The following is a 16,003-nucleotide window of genomic DNA, read 5'->3' as shown; positions in this document are numbered from 1 at the left end:
GCACTGAGTTGCTTGCTTTCTTCTGCTGCTTTTATATTTCAGTCATTCACTGTCAGCTAGCACTGGAACAATTCAAGAGAGGTAAAAACAGACGCTGTCAGGAGTGGGATTTGAACCCACGCCTCCATTTGGAGACCAGAACACCCAAGCCAGCTGGAAAGACACATGTCCTTGAGTCTGGCGCCTTAGACCACTCGGCCACCCTGACAAGAGAAAGCAAGTGGTGTGCTGAATGCACCAGTAGTTGACTAAACTGAGTTTCTTCCCTGAAATTATTTGCTTGCGAAGACCCAAGTTGCCTTGAATGGATCTTGGAAATCAAATATACGGATGGATTGTTATTCGGTTGTGAGTTTTGAGGGGCGTATTATAAATCGAGTTGGTGAAAAGGCACTTTTTGTTAGTCTGTCGGGAGGCTGCACAAGGTGTTTAGAGGGAGAACTTCTAAAAGGCAGGCTCTCTATGTTTAACATCAAGAAAGATTTTTTTTTCTCAATGGAAATGCTCTTTGGCGCTTTCAGCTTTACGTAGGGAACGTCTGCCGAGACCACTTTTGAGCCAATGCAAATGGTAATGTGCCACCAAGTACATTTAATATTGGCTGTGGTAGCGAGCTGCTTTTGTTTGTGAAGCTTTTACTTCTTTAAGCTGAATCATCGGCAGGAGTAGCTTATTAAATCTTTGCTCATTGCGCTCCATCAGAAATACCTTGTCCATGTTCAAAAGAGATCAGGGGATTTACTTCATGCTTTCACATGGCATACCTTACACGAAAGATTTAAATGGGGAATTGATTGTGCTTCTTGATGTTGTTCCTGTGGTTGCCTTGGTTACAATGGTGAACGTTCTTCCACGTTCTGCTAGAGTATCCACTGGGTGGGCTTTATCAATTGGCTCGGATAGGTCATTAGTGCTCCGTCTCCAGAAAAATAATCAGCACTGTCTTTTTTCTGTGCGCATGACCGTCTTTTAAAACATATAAAATCACGAGTTCATTGATTTCTCCAAATAACAACAATACATTTTAACCCTTCAATCCAATAGTTTTACTCCAAGTAAAAAGCAGCGCAATATATAGAGAGATGACATTCAAAGATTTCAACGTTCTTATTGGATTGCCTGTATGCAGATATCGCTCAGAATTGCTAATATGATTTTAATTCAGTTTTTCTCTACTACTTTCAGAGTCTTTATTGACCTTGCTGAAGCAGAGAAGTGACATAATCACAAATGCAACCAGTTGTGCAGCTGTTTCTGGTTAATAATGATTAATGCGAAAAAAAAACAGCTCCTTGCATTAAGAGTCCTCCCTCTGGATTCCTCTGAAAGCTACGCGAATTACTCACTGCGTGTCCTGTACTGTGTAGCACAGTCACAAGAACGCCTTGGGTTTTTTTCCGTATGTGAAGGAAAATGCAAAAGAGCATGAAAAGTATTGATGGTATAAAATATCCATGGTACAACTCGAGAAAGAACTGAAGGACAAAACAATGACATTTGATGATTACAAGAGAAACACAACCGTCCGAACATGGGCTTGGATCCTGACCGCTTGCGTTAAAAGACAAAGCAAAGGATATAACCTGTAAATGTCTTCACGTCTTACAGTTTATGAAATAAGACAATTTCTTACTTTCTTGATAATTTCTTACTATTGATAGATGCTTTTTTTAATTTTAACAGAATCACAATTACAAACAAATGGGGTTAAACTGTTATTCACATACTCTAACGAAGAGAAACGTTAGTGTCTTCCGGTGTGTGAGCCCATCTCTCAAAAAATAAAAAAATAAGTTCTATAAATTGAATTGTTCTATTTTTCAGGCTTGCATGTCTTATTCATATTTCAGTTAAGCCTTTTCCTCTGTAGTAATTTCATTTGATATTAAAATTAGTCCTGATTTACAATTTTGGACATGGTTCATCTTAAAGAATTTTGTAATAAGTTTCAGTTTAGGAAAATCGTGCCCAGAAGCTACCAAAACTGATAATGTTCACATAATGTGTAATGCAAAAGCAGCAGTTGGGGTGGGAAACAAAAGGCATTTCTTGGTATGAATCCTTAAACTTCATAGATGGCGTTCTAGGACTTCTCGCTTCAGATAAAGCTGTCAATACATCATAGATTTCTACTCAATCAATATCAGCAGTGTTATCACTACCGAACGCTAAATATAGATCCTGGCAATAATTCATGAGTTGTTTGTTAGAAAATTGTTTATGTTTTTTTTAAACATATTTTCAATACCAGACAAAAAGTCGAAAGTTTCAATTTCATGCAACTGATGAAATCTCTCTTCGATGGAAGTTATAAGTACAGTACATCCAAAATACTGCGGAATCAATCAGATTTACATGTTTCTTGTGGATCCAGAAGATCATTTTGAGATTTAAAACATGCTTGTCTTTTCTTTTTTCGAGGACGAAGAAGTAGCAGCAGTAGTAGAAGTTATGGCAAGAACGTGTTTAGAGTTCAGCACTTCTCATTTCTAATGCAGAGCCATCGACTCGGAAAGCACCGCCCGTGATAAAAGAAATTGCAGAATTGGTCTGTTCATGCTGCCTACACGCTTTGAATTGCTGGCATTTTCTGCAAGCGTTCCTTTTTGAGGGTTCATGAAATTCCTCACATTTGAGCCAACACTAAAATATTTCATTCGGGGTCGCCTAATTCATAGTGCAAACCGAATCTACAGGGGAAAGCTGTGCCACATGAAGCCGTTTGTTATTCTGTTGTGAGGTGTGAGGGGCGGAATGCAAATCGAGTTGGTGAATAGAAAATGAAACAGGAGTCACTTCTTGAGCTACGAATTCCAAAAAGTATGAAAACCTGTGCATTTTAACAGTGCAGAATACTCACAAATTGCACTGAGTTGCTTGCTTTCTTCTGCTGCTTTTATATTTCAGTCATTCACTGTCAGCTAGCACTGGAACAATTCAAGAGAGGTAAAAACAGACGCTGTCAGGAGTGGGATTTGAACCCACGCCTCCATTTGGAGACCAGAACACCCAAGCCAGCTGGAAAGACACATGTCCTTGAGTCTGGCGCCTTAGACCACTCGGCCACCCTGACAAGAGAAAGCAAGTGGTGTGCTGAATGCACCAGTAGTTGACTAAACTGAGTTTCTTCCCTGAAATTATTTGCTTGCGAAGACCCAAGTTGCCTTGAATGGATCTTGGAAATCAAATATACGGATGGATTGTTATTCGGTTGTGAGTTTTGAGGGGCGTATTATAAATCGAGTTGGTGAAAAGGCACTTTTTGTTAGTCTGTCGGGAGGCTGCACAAGGTGTTTAGAGGGAGAACTTCTAAAAGGCAGGCTCTCTATGTTTAACATCAAGAAAGATTTTTTTTTCTCAATGGAAATGCTCTTTGGCGCTTTCAGCTTTACGTAGGGAACGTCTGCCGAGACCACTTTTGAGCCAATGCAAATGGTAATGTGCCACCAAGTACATTTAATATTGGCTGTGGTAGCGAGCTGCTTTTGTTTGTGAAGCTTTTACTTCTTTAAGCTGAATCATCGGCAGGAGTAGCTTATTAAATCTTTGCTCATTGCGCTCCATCAGAAATACCTTGTCCATGTTCAAAAGAGATCAGGGGATTTACTTCATGCTTTCACATGGCATACCTTACACGAAAGATTTAAATGGGGAATTGATTGTGCTTCTTGATGTTGTTCCTGTGGTTGCCTTGGTTACAATGGTGAACGTTCTTCCACGTTCTGCTAGAGTATCCACTGGGTGGGCTTTATCAATTGGCTCGGATAGGTCATTAGTGCTCCGTCTCCAGAAAAATAATCAGCACTGTCTTTTTTCTGTGCGCATGACCGTCTTTTAAAACATATAAAATCACGAGTTCATTGATTTCTCCAAATAACAACAATACATTTTAACCCTTCAATCCAATAGTTTTACTCCAAGTAAAAAGCAGCGCAATATATAGAGAGATGACATTCAAAGATTTCAACGTTCTTATTGGATTGCCTGTATGCAGATATCGCTCAGAATTGCTAATATGATTTTAATTCAGTTTTTCTCTACTACTTTCAGAGTCTTTTATTGACCTTGCTGAAGCAGAGAAGTGACATAATCACAAATGCAACCAGTTGTGCAGCTGTTTCTGGTTAATAATGATTAATGCGAAAAAAAAACCAGCTCCTTGGATTAAGAGTCCTCCCTCTGGATTCCTCTGAAAGCTACGCGAATTACTCACTGCGTGTCCTGTACTGTGTAGCACAGTGACAAGAACGCCTTGAGTTTTTTTCCATATGTGAAGGAAAATGCAAAAGAGCATGAAAAGTATTGATGGTATAAAATATCCATGGTACAACTCGAGAAAGAACTGAAGGACAAAACAATGACATTTGATGATTACAAGAGAAACACATCCGTCCGAACATGGGCTTGAATCACATACTCTAACGAAGAGGAACTTTAGTGTCTTCCGGTGTGTGAGCCCATCTCTCAAAAAATAAAAAAATAAGTTCTATAAATTGAATTGTTCTATTTTTCAGGCTTGCATAGTATTATTCATATTTCAGTTAAGCCTTTTCCTCTGTAGTAATTTCATTTGATATTAAAATTAGTCCTGATTTACAATTTTGGACATGGTTCATCTTAATGAATTTTGTAATAAGTTTCAGTTTAGGAAAATCGTGCCCAGAAGCTACCAAAACTGGTAATGTTCACATAATGTGTAATGCAAAAGCAGCAGTTGGGGTGGGAAACAAAAGGCATTTCTTGGTATGAATCCTTAAACTTCATAGATGGCGTTCTAGGACTTCTCGCTTCAGATAAAGCTGTCAATACATCATAGATTTCTACTCAATCAATATCAGCAGTGTTATCACTACTGAACGCTAAATATAGATCCTGGCAATAATTTATGAGTTGTTTGTTAGAAAATTGTTTATGGTTTTTTTTAAACATATTTTCAATACCAGACAAAAAGTCGAAAGTTTCAATTTCATGCAACTGATGAAATCTCTCTTCGATGGAAGTTATAAGTACAGTACATCCAAAATACTGCGGAATCAATCAAATGTACATGTTTCTTGTGGATCCAGAAGATCATTTTGAGACTCAAAACATGCCTGTCTTTTCTTTTTTCGAGGACGAAGGAGTAGCAGCAGGAGTAGCAGTAATGGCAAGAACGTGTTTAGAGTTCAGCACTTCTCATTTCTAATGCAGAGCCATCGACTCGGAAAGCACTGCCCGCAATAAAAGAAATTGCAGAATTGGTCTGTTCATGCTGCCTACACGCTTTGAATTGCTGGCATTTTCTGCAAGCGTTTGAAGTGGAAATCTAATAAGTAAATTGATTCTTAAAATGTAGAGAGTTTAGAAAAAAATATATTGGTGCTTTTAGAAAATATATTTCAAGGATGTAATTGCTGTGTTACAGTACGTGCAGAATTTTAGAAAACAGTGCGTCAACAAAGTACACTGTTTAGGTTACTTTAGAAGACAAAGTACCAAAACAATATATGCTGTCTGGGTCGTTAGAATTAGCTGAAAGTAACTGATTAGCTTTGAATAACAAATCTATTGCTTCTTCTCTCGCTCTATGATGTAATCTGTTTTGTCTCAGGGAAAGGGGAAGTTTTTGATGGGACAAAGCACTGAGCTTTTTCACAGCGCAACGTCTTATAAAAACCCTGTACTGCTTGTAACAAATTGAGTCTCTGGTTGCACTTTGCAGAGTGGCAACAGGGCTCCCAATATTGCAATATTGAAATTAAGACCTTACTCAGGTGAGAACTCTCTCTTGTGGCTTCCTTGATAGTTATATTTCCATGACAATTTGGGGGCTCGTCCGGGATCACAAACCTGAACGCGAACGGCTGCTGAAACTCCATCCGGACCCGGACAATTTTAGCAAATTGGTCGAACCTCGGAGGATAAACTGTTTATCCTTCCAGAGACGCGTCTGGAGAATTGGCAGCTGTCTGATGTCAGTAAGTGATCCTTAAAAATTAATAGTTTGAGAAGCGAGCCACAGTGGTGTTCTCACGCGGGTTTGATGAGTCTGGGACTCATATAAAGAACTTATCTTAACACAGACGTGTGGTTTTTGCTCTGCGGAGTAGTTAATGTGATAAGGTTCTAAGTAAGGCACCGATCGGTAAAAATGGGAAATTAAAATTCAAAGACGAAAATGGGACCGAGCAGTCCAGCAAAAGTACATGTACGACAAATTCAGAGAAACAATTATAGCCTGTGTTAGAGTAAAAAAAAAAATTATGTTCATGAACTGTAAAGCTAGGGTAATAGGTGTAAGGGAACTTGCACATAATTTATATATGATAATTAGGGGCCCATAACTATGAAGGATCTTTGTAAGTGAATCAGAATGGACAGAGGAAAGTTGAATTAGGAAAAAGAAGTTTCCTGAAGAAGGGGAAACTTAGAAGAGAAGGAGAAGAAAGGAAAGAAAGTGAATTGGAAAACTTATGTAATGGAAAGAAGAATCACAGAAATAATGGGAAGCTTCAAAAAAGACTAGTCTTGAAACTAAAGAACAGCAAGCTGCAGCTAAAGTCATGGCCATGCCTTCTAAAAAGAAAAAGTCTCCACCGAAACTAGAAAGCGGTCAGGAGCCAAAGCCTTTTCACTTGTTCATGAAATGCCAATGTGCACTTTGACAGGTCCAGAAGGAACATTGACATTGGTCTCCTAGTGAATTATTTGCATTAGTTAAGACTTTTCCTAAATTGCCTGATGACCGTAAAGAATTTCGAAGAAAGGCAAGCCTTGTTCTTGATTGTCTTAAGCCTAATTACAGTTACATAACCTTGTTGCTAGATTATATTGTTCCTAAAGGTTTACAACGTCCTCTAAAAAGGAGGAGGCAGATTGGCGGATACGTGACCCAAATGATGAAGAAGTATCCATCTAAATTAAACCACACGGACATGGAGAGGAAAAGTTAGGCGGCCGCTTCTAAAAAGAGGTAAGGACTCCTCTTTTCTAAAAAGTCCCTTGTCCTCTCCATGTTGCTGTGGTGCTGAAGCAAGTACAACAGAAAAATGAGTTAATGGTGTATGTGTTTTTAGATGCCTGTTTTGTGAAGGTGGGGTAGAAAAAAAGGGATTGCTGAAGGAATAGCATCTCGCCCTGCCCGTGCGAAACAATCCAGGTGTTGCATCCTGGTACACGACTGCAGTACGGCTGAAGGTAGTAACTAGAACTGTACTCGCAGAAGAGCCGAAAATGGTAACTCGATTCAACTGTGTGTTTAAAGCCAGGATTTGGAACCTGGTCTGTGTTCCCGAATTTTGATAGTTCGTCAGTTTGTCTCGACTGGGGGGCTCCACGGGGCACGTGGGAGAGGTGAAAATGGTTTAGTGTGAAGAAAAAAAAAAGTTTGATTAATCCAAAGTGAAACTTAAAAGAAATATGTCAGACGGAATTTAGGCTGAACAGAAATGTAGAAAAGTGTATGAACATTTGGATAAAAATAAACAATATTTAGAGGAATATTTGAGAATTCAACAGAATATCATAGATGAGACGCAAAAATCTCTGATGGAAAAGCTAAAAGCAATGGCTGAACGAAACGAAGTTATATATGCAGAAAAAGAAACAGCAAAAGAAGAAATAGAAGAGAGAATCAAGGAGAAGGGTGGGAATTAGTGTGGAGATTTTTGAAAGAGCATTACCCACCGAAATCTGATTAGAGAAAAGTAACAGCATGTCAGCAGAAGGAAGTGAGGATGTTTCAGATTTTACAGAAAGGTTTATAGCTTTATGGATAGTATACTCGGGGTTAGCCGATGAGAAGGAAGTGAATGAAGATACTTCCACAGTAATAAAACAAATTTACTTGAGTGGGTTAAAACCTGATGTTGCCAAGAATGTACAACTATGCTTTCCTGATATTACGGACAGCGGAGACAGATTTGATTTAATAACTCGCGAAGCATGCATGCAGAAGTGCGAGCGCTGCAAATGGGAGGTAAAAAGACTCCCAAGGAGGAGAAAAGGGAGCCGCCAGTTTGTCGAAATTATTGTGCGACTTTAATGTTATACCGAGATATAAAACCCCAAAGACAAAACTACTAATAAGCTGGTGTGCAGTTACTAAAAAAAATGTGTTTTTTGGAGAAATTGTAAGAAAGAGGCTTGATTTCACAATTAAAGAACATGTCAGAAGCTGAAACGAGAGCTGTGCGTGAACTAATAGTTTTAATCTAGTAAACCCCTCTGTAGCCTTCCTAAATTTATCTCAGGATTTAAATAAAAGTGAAATAATCTTACAGTGTGCAGTAACTGGGGGACACAGGAGCACATCTGTCCTGTTTTTAGACTAAAACAGTATAAAGATGTGATATAAAGTTTTCTAACGGGTAACAGGAGGCTACAGGAGAAGGGGTGCAAGGGTTGTGTTTAAAGCAAATATAAGCTGTCACAGTCTGCTTGGGAAAAGATGTACAGTTTCAACTACTGATGTGGGTGGGGGACACCCCAGACCTGTTTTAGGCCCAGACTGCAGCATTTTATAAGGAATTACTGCATGAAATAGCATTTATGTAAACCTAACTCAATAGAAACCGTTTTTGATGTTTTGAAACAAGCTTTTTTGCAGACACTGGCCCTGGACTGTATTCCCTCAGACGGATCATCTGTATGTAATCTGTCTGTAAGTGAAAGAAATGGGTTTTGAGCCATTGTGCTGGTGCAGGAGCATGGAGATAGGCATCGTCTGGTGGGTTATTATTATTCAGGACCCCTTGATGCGGTGGCCAAGGGGCCGTGTTTATATGTTGTGCAGACTACCTGCCTGGCTGTATAAACTGTGAATAATCTGGTGTAGAACTAGCAGACCGAATGAAAATATTTAATTGAAACTTGTAAATATGCTAAATGGAAAATTGTAGCAATTTATATAGACTGTATATATACATTTGGTGTATGCCACAATTTTGGATGGCAGTGAAGGAATAGGGATTTCCCCAACATGGAAGGGACTCCAGTCAAGAATGCTGGGTTTGTCTCTGAACTGTTAGAAGCTTTGCAGCTACTGACTGAAGTAGCTGTGGTAAAGTTTTGTTGTAACAGAAGAAATAAGGTTCTTGATCCCGAGATGAAGTAAAACAGATGAGTTTATTGCATGCAAGGAACAATAAAGCCGAAGTATTGTTTCCCGCAAGAAACAACAAAACCGAAGTATTGTTCCCCGTATTGTTACAAACTTTTGGGTTATATACAGTTTTCTTCTCCGTTTCTGACGTCACTCGGTCTGATGGTAAAGAGGGGGGTTCATGGTATTTGGCCAGTTTATGATGTTCTGGGCAAATGGTCAGTTTAACATTACACCCAGGGGGGTTCCTAGCTGGCATCTGCAATCCTTATCAGTTAACCCCCTTTCCTGCCATAAACCCCCTGCTTGTGACTTGGAAGTCTAAACCCCCTACAGAAAAGATTAAATTCAAACCCCCGTCTTCACATCTTTCTTCAGCATAAATCACATAATAAAGAAATGTTTCCAGTAACTCGAGGGAACAACTTTGCAGATGTAGCTGTCAGGTGCACAGTCCTGGTAGAACAGGAGTCTGAGACCCCTGTGAGACCTCTGTTGGTGAAAAGGGGACAGCTACAGGATATTCAGGCTGAGGCCTCTAAAGCAGAGAAAAGGACATGGTTAGAAAAGAGTGTGGTGCTGCCAGCACACTGGACGCTCTGCATGCCCTCACAGCCTAATGCCCTTTGTAGCTCGACTAATGCACTCTGTCGGACACCTGGGTGTGAGTCAAATGGTGTGCCGGTTACCCAAACCTGGGTGGGGACCGTGTTTGAAGCAGTAGCCACTTATGTGGTATCTCAATGTGATGCTTATCAAAGGAACTCAACTACAGTTCAGGTGCAGGTGCTACAGCTCAAAAGGCCTGCTCCTGAGAAACCTTTCATGCAGTAGCAAATGTTTACAACCTTGGCTCTTATAATCTGTTTTCCCAGTGGGTTGCTGTCACTGCCTCTGTGTCTACCAAACACTTGATGATGGAGATAAGCCCTTGGTGGGCACTGCCCTACCGCTTGTATTATGATCAAGGGACAAGCTGTGGCTGGATTATTCGGGGTGAGATGGACTGAGATCACCCTCAGTCTGCTGGAACAGTGGAATGAAGGAACAGAAAAGATTGACTAGACATCAGACTGAAGGAACACCATGGGATGCGGGCTGGATCAAACAGAACTGTGTAATAGAGCCTGTTTGATATCATCACAGGCCAATCAACGAAACTTCCTGGAGGGATGAATTTGGCTAATGGATTGTTGAATTTGCTAATTCTCTATTGTAGTATTGTAGGTTGTTAATTGAAGTGGTGCACGGGGCTGGTGAACAGGTGCTGGACGCTTGGAGACCTCCAGTAGAGGGAAGACACGATCTGATACCTGGTGAGTGGGTGTGGGTGAGGAAGATATACCCTGCCAGATGTTGCAACCCTGCTGGGAAGGACCATATCAAGTGCAACTGACTACCGACTCTGCCATCTGAGTGACAGGATGAGATCGCTGGATCTACGCATTGCGCTGACACCGAACCACTGCACCAGAGACTGAGTGAACATGATTATATTGTCACTGTTTCTGTGTTTGTTGAGCTTCCTGAGGGTGACAGTGTACCTGTTAAGTGTAAGGAGTTTTACTTTTATAAATGGGGATATGGAATCAATACTTTATCAGTCAGCCACAAATAATAATCAGAGCTCCTGATGGGATTGTATTGCTATAAAAGATGCTCATGGGAGTAATCCCCTTTGATAGAGGTGATTATTTAGGTTTATTGGCATGGGTAAATAGCCCTGCTTTTAGTCTGAGTGTAACTCAGATGTATTAGAATGGAAATAACTGTATGCTCCTCGCTATAATCACAGTTTTAGGCCATTCTCTATTAGGGTGATAGACAGCTGTTTAGGTGAGCAAAGACTAAACAGTACTTGTATTCTAGACAATTATTAGCAAATTAATGACTTAGCAAAGCACATCTATGATGAAGAAAAATATATATCATAATTATAATCCAGATGATTGGGGCATTGGTGCATGGCTACAGTCTGTGCTAGGAACCTGGAGAGGGTCTCTGGTTCAATACATATTTGTGTGTCTGGTATTATTCGTTATAATCATACTGTTAATATCCTGCTTGAAAAACATGTGGACTAAAGCTGCTGCTTCTGTGCTAATTGTACGCCCTGAAGGGATCATGAAGGTCAAAAAATGACTTCATGGGAAAGGTTCTCTTATCTAGTGGCAGAACCTGATGGATAGAACAATATGGTTTTAAGGGGGGGTTACCCTTGGGAGTGATTCCCCTAGATGCAAATTATTATTATGATTTGTTTGTTCATAATAAGATGTTTTGCAGGAACGGGCCAATGAGAAATGGCACAGCTGAGGCAGTGGAACAATGTGTAGATTTTTCTAAGAGTTATTACTCTTTTGGTGAAAGACTTCAGGAAAAAGAAGTGGTGTTCACTCAGGTGGAGGGGGCCGTACCAAGGCTGCTGACCACTGCCACTGCTGTGAAAGTCACGGAAAGGGTGCCCTGAATTCATGCTTCCCACTGTAAAAAGGTCACAAACGAACTGAGCAAAGCGCAGGAGTGATGTCTCCACAGGGATAGATGGGGATCACATGCTTGGGACTGATGTGCCCAGCCTTTTTCCTTTTTATGTGGAAGCCTGTCACCACCCAGAAAGAGGAAGAATCTAAATGCGAAGCCTCTTTGTATACAAACTGGCTGAATGAAACTGATAATGAGGGGGATATGAGTAATTTGTGGTATAAACTTATAAATCATACTGTAAAGTTAAATAAATTTAATGCATCTTGTTATGTATGTGCTTTAATGCCTCATTCTACATCCTCACCCATTTCTCTCCTGGTTAGAATCACTGTTTGGGCCAGGACGAATGTTTTTCTTTAAGTTACTAACACCGATTATCGTAGCTGTGATACTTGTCTTCCTGTTTTTGTGTTGCTGTACGACATATATTATTCCAATGCTTTGAAATATGGTAATGAATATGTTTGCGCATCAGTATGTCCTGATAAGAACGCAAGAATCCGAAGTATGGGAGCCTCCTGGGAGTCCATATTGTAACGCCCTCGCCTGGTGGTGAGGAGGAAGCGCCCCTAGGCGCTCATAGTACCGCTGGGCATGCTGGGAGTGGTAGCCGGGGACAGTCTGAGGGTCAGCACGATGACCAGCGGCTGACCCTACCTGTTTAAATAATGTCCTAGTAATTCTAGTGCCCTGTGTAGTCCTGTAAAAGTGTAGTGTGTTGTTAGGTAATTACCACCCTAACTTTGTGTACGTGTTCCGTCAGTCTCCTCATGTGTGTGTAGATCCTGTGTTTGGTTTTGTGTGGTTGTAAACGAATAAAGCTAATGCTTGTTTGTTAATTGTGTCTCCACTTGTCCTTGTTCTGAAAAGAACCTGCAAACGCTATATTGGTGTCAGAAGCGGGCAGAATGGACAACCCGTGGCAGACATGACCCGATTCTGTTAAGCGCCGGCTGACGCTGGAAGAAACAGAACCTATCGGCAGTGCACATAGGGAGCCTGAGCAACTCCTGGGTGCGACAGGTGGCCACAGCCCTTACCAGGGCTATTCAATAGTGGTTCCGCTGGTAGAATTGGGGCGACTGGCCGCTACTCCTGGTCAGATAGAGGATACTCTCCCTGCCAGAGCCGATCAGCGATTCCCACACCCATCGGCGCGGGTGAGACCAGGTCGCTACGATGGGGAAGCGCTGTGGGAAATCTACGAGGCGCAGTTCCAGCTCGCGGCCCGGACGAATGGCTGGAGCCGGGCAGAGATGGTCGGCCACCTGGCGGTGGCGCTGGAAGGAGTGGCCTGCCAGGCGCTCCTGGACGTCCTGGAGGAGGACAGAGGCGAATACACGGCGCTGGCGGCGGCTCTCGGTGTAGAGGAGGCGCCGGACTTGATGCGGGAGAGGCTGGCTCTGCAGCGGCGCCAACCAGGAGAGCGACTGGGCCCGGTTGCCGCTGATGTCGCGTTCCTCGCCCGCCGAGGATACCCAACTTTTCCCCGGGAGGCGCAGCGGGAGATGGCTCTCCAGGCTTTTCTCAAGGCCCTCTCACCCGAGGAGCTGCGGCGCCACGTGCAGCTGGCCGCGCCAACATTGCTGGAGCAGGCCTTGACCCTTGCTACACGGGCTGAGGCCGTGTTCGGGGTGGCTGGAAGTGCCAGCAGACGCAGTGCGCCCTGCCGGCTGACCGAGGCGGCGACGGAGGAATCCAGCGAGGGGGAAGAGGAGCCAGCCTGGGCAGCAACCCCCGCGGAACAGCCCCGCATGCATGGGGAAGGCCACCCCTCGAACACCTCAACCCCCGCTCCGGAGAGCGCTGTTAAGACCGGCGCCCCTCACGCCACCGTGGGGCGAGTCGGCTGTAGCCGGGGCCTGTACCTCCACTGCAAAATCGAGGACCAACCCTGCCTGGCCCTACTCGACACCGGTTCATCGGTAACCCTACACCGGCCGGGCGTCCTCCCCGACACCGAGGGCACCAACCCCCCAGGATGGGAGGCCTCCAGCCTGCGGCTATGAACCGTGACGGGACAGCTCGCCGCAGTCCGGGGGAAACGGGTGCTTGCCTTCCGTCTAGGTGCAGCGACGGTCCGCCACCCCTGCTACCTTGCACCCATCCAGGAGGACTGCATTCTGGGGCTGGACGTACTGCAGCGACTGGGGGCCAGTTTGGACTTGAGCTGGCAGGAGTTGGTGTGGCAGGGGGAGCGACTTCACCTGGTGGAGGGCAGGCCCGGCGAAGGCCGAGGGACGCGGGCTTGCCGGAGCCGGGAGAAAAAGAGGCAGCGGCGGCGGCAGTCGCCGGGGCAGACCAGGCCTGTGAGCCGGGGAGCGAGCGTGCTGGATCCTGCTCCCGAGTCAGCCGGGGGGCCAGACAAGGCGGCGGCGGCAGGAGCCGAGCGTTGCGTGGAAGCGAGGCGCGCCGTTGAGGATCTCTACCAGCGGAGCTGCGAGGGCCTCGATCAGGACCAGCGGCAGCGGCTCCAGGCACTACTCGCCCAGAACGAGGATCTCTTTGCGGCGATAGATGAGGACTGCACCCGCACTGCCCTGGTCCAACACGAGATCAACACCGGCGACGCTCGGCCCATCCGCATCCCACCGGGACGCATGGTTCAACCCAAGCGGACCGCCGCCGAGGAAAAGATCCAGGAGATGGCCGCAGCGGGGGTGATTGAGCCCTCCGCGAGCCCGTGGTCGGCGCCAGCTGTACTGGTAAAAAAAAAAGATGGCTCGTGGAGGTTCTGCGTCAACTACCGCAAGGTGAACGAGGTCACCCGGAAAGATTCCTACCCCCTGCCGAGGATAGATGACGCCCTAGACTACATCACCGGGTCGACCTGGTTCAGCTCCCTGGACCTCCGCTGCGGCTACTGGCAGGTACCGCTTGCTCCCGATGCTCGCCCGAAGACGGCCTTTTCTATCGGCCAGGGCCTCTGGCAGTTTACTGTCATTCCTTTTGGCCTGTGCAATGCCCCGGCGACGTTCGAGAGGCTGATGGAAAGGGTGCTGGCATCTGTCCCGCGGAACCAGTGTGTGCTGTATCTGGACGATCTGCTGGTTCATGCCCGGGGCTTCGACCAGGCCTTGACGAACCTCCAGGCGGTGCTGGACTGCATCCGCCGTGCTGGCCTGAGGCTCAACCCCTCACCGACAAGGGCCGCCGTTTCGACTGGGACTCGGGCTGTGAGACTGGTTGCGTGAAGCTCTGGTGGGGGCCCCCGTGCTGGCCTACCCCGACCCGCGATTGCCGTATGTTCTCGATACCGACGCGAGTGACTCGGGGGTGGGCGCGGTGTTGGCGCAGGAGGGGCCTGATGGGGAGCGCGTAGTGGCCTACTATAGTCGGGCTTTGACTAGGGCTGAACGGAACTACTGCGTGACCCGTCGCGAGCTGCTGGCGGTGATGGCGGCGGTCCACCACTTCAGGCCGTACCTGTTCGGGACCCGGTTCCGGCTGAGGACCGACCATGCGTCCCTCACCTGGCTGCTCCACTAAAAGGAGCCGGAGGGGCAGATGGCGCGATGGATAAAGATCCTGCAGGAGTACGACTTCACTGTTGTGCACTGTGCGGGGTCTCGCCATCTCAATGCCGACGCTCTCTCGCGGCGCCCCTGCGAGGCCGCGGACTGCCATCACTGCGCCCGGCGGGAGCAGCGTGAGGTGGCTGTCCACACCGTGGCGGGGGTGGGCACCGCGGCCACGGCCCGGGAGGGGCCGCTGGGGGTGGGCCTGCCAGACCTGGCGCAGCGTCAGGCAGCTGATCCTGACGTGGGGCCGGTGCTCCGCTGGAGGGCAGCAGGGGTGCGGCCTACGCGAGAGAAGCTCGCCCCACACCCGAAGTCCGTCAAGGCCCTCTGCGCCCTGTGGGAGGCCTTGGAGGTAAAGGACGGGGTGCTGCACCGGGGGTGGCGGGTACCCTCCAGTGGTGAGGTACGGTGGCAGCTGGTGGTGCCTCAGTTGCTCCGCGGGGCGGTGCTCCGAGCGGTGCACGGCCAGCCGGGCATGGGGCACTTCGGCGGTAAGAAAACCCTGCAGCGTCTCCGAGGCCATTTTTATTGGGGTCTTTGCCACCGGGACATGCAGAGGTACTGCCGAACGTGTGCGGTGTGCGTGGCGCAGAAGGGTCCCCCCGAGCGCTCTCGGGCCCCCCTCCAACAACACCAGGTGGGGGCTCCTATGGAGCGGGTAGGGGTGGACGTTTTGGGCCCGTTTCCGCACACCGAGGCTGGGAACCGCTACGTCTTGGTGGCCATGGATTATTTTACGAAGTGGCCGGAGGCCTACACCCTCCTGGACCAGAGTGCCCCCACGGTGGCCGATGCACCGCTGGAGGGGATATTTGCCAGGCTGGGGGTGCCGGAGGAGTTACACAGTGACCAGGGGCGTAACTTCGAGGTCTTCGCCAGAGTGTGCCAGCGCCTGGGGATCACTAAGACGCGG

The 16,003-nt window shown here is 46.0% G+C and overlaps 2 non-coding genes across 2 annotated transcripts; both read right to left on the bottom strand.

Annotated features, from left to right (window-relative positions):
• Positions 1-95: 95 nt before the first annotated feature.
• On the bottom strand, positions 96-208 carry trnal-caa (transfer RNA leucine (anticodon CAA)). The gene is made up of 2 exons: positions 171-208; positions 96-141 (listed from the first exon to the last, which is right to left on the bottom strand). It is a non-coding gene; the product is annotated as a tRNA-Leu (tRNA).
• Positions 209-2,960: 2,752 nt separating this feature from the next.
• On the bottom strand, positions 2,961-3,073 carry trnal-caa (transfer RNA leucine (anticodon CAA)). The gene is made up of 2 exons: positions 3,036-3,073; positions 2,961-3,006 (listed from the first exon to the last, which is right to left on the bottom strand). It is a non-coding gene; the product is annotated as a tRNA-Leu (tRNA).
• Between the last annotated feature and the right edge of the window lie 12,930 nt (positions 3,074-16,003).

This window comes from Lepisosteus oculatus, chromosome 14, assembly GCF_040954835.1.
Source record: "Lepisosteus oculatus isolate fLepOcu1 chromosome 14, fLepOcu1.hap2, whole genome shotgun sequence".
Lineage (NCBI taxonomy): Eukaryota > Metazoa > Chordata > Actinopteri > Semionotiformes > Lepisosteidae > Lepisosteus > Lepisosteus oculatus.
The sequence above is the reverse complement of the archived record's forward strand: the minus strand, read 5'-3'. Positions and strand labels throughout refer to the sequence as shown.